We start from the raw sequence: 1,081 nt of genomic DNA, 5'->3' as shown, positions 1-1,081 counted from the left end.
TGGCTCGAATACTATACAAATTCCCTTGCTGTCAAACCTATACAGAGCTCAGCTATACAACAAACTTACAGTTTTGGAATCATTGTTTCAATCTTTATGGTTGGGAAATTCACTACTTTCCCTTTTGTTTTATTATTTTCTTTTCTTCTTTAGTTACTTTATTAAAAAAAATTAAAAAATTAAAAAATTTCATTCTCCCATAGGAGCCTTTAATTGCATTAGGTGGTTAGTGCATGCGTGTCTAGATTTGTGATTCCACAAATCAAATTGTCCGAGTATCTACCTTGACCATAGAAGACCTACCTCCACCTAAGAGTCTTAGAGATAGATTTTATCCAACTCGATCTGCACAACTCTCCTGTATACGTTTACCTGATGTGAGGGGTAATAATTTTGAAGTTAAATCTCATTATTTGTCTATGTTACCCCAATTTCATGGGTTACCTGATCAAGATGCATATTTGTTCCTTAGGGAGTTTAAGGAGGTTTGTGTCCTTATGAAGGTACAACAACTCACTGATGATGTCGTAAGACTATGGTTTATTACATTTGCATTAATGGACCAAGCCAAAAAGTGGCTTTATAGCTTATCGGGATAGCATTACCACATGGGAACAATTCACTATCCTATTCTTGAAGAAATTCTTTCCTTTTTCCAAGATGAATAAAATAAGAAATGATATTCTTTAATTTCGTCAGAAACCCAATGAGTCCTTTGCTAAGGTAATGGAGAGGTTCCAAAGCCTTCTCCAAGAATGCCCTCACCATGGTATAGAATTATGGCATTTATGTCAAATAATTTATGAGGATATCGATTATCAAACAAAGCAACTTTTAGAATCTATGTGCCCCACAGGATTTACATCGTTCACTGATGATTCCGAAGCTTGGGAATTTCTTTTAGACCTAGCAGATAAAACCAGAAAATGGGAGTCAACCCAAGAATCTGAAAGGACTAGTAGGGGATATTTTGTTGATAGCCAAGTTCATAAGGAAGCACAAATAGATAATCTTTTGAAAAAGTTAGAGACTTTGGCAGTTAAAGCTGCACCACCACCACTAAGTCAAGCACATTTTATTG

At 35.4% G+C, this 1,081-nt stretch overlaps 1 non-coding gene across 1 annotated transcript; it reads right to left on the bottom strand.

Moving 5' to 3' along the window:
- Window positions 1-666: 666 nt before the first annotated feature.
- Window positions 667-773, bottom strand: LOC148999078 (small nucleolar RNA R71). The gene has a single exon (XR_016171034.1). It is a non-coding gene; the product is annotated as a small nucleolar RNA R71 (small nucleolar RNA).
- Window positions 774-1,081: the final 308 nt, after the last annotated feature.

This window comes from Hakea prostrata, unplaced genomic scaffold, assembly GCF_041222555.1.
Source record: "Hakea prostrata isolate BN-2017 unplaced genomic scaffold, UWA_Hpros_2 contig_48, whole genome shotgun sequence".
Lineage (NCBI taxonomy): Eukaryota > Viridiplantae > Streptophyta > Magnoliopsida > Proteales > Proteaceae > Hakea > Hakea prostrata.
Note: the sequence above shows the minus strand (reverse complement) of the source record. Positions and strands in the feature narration are given on the sequence as shown.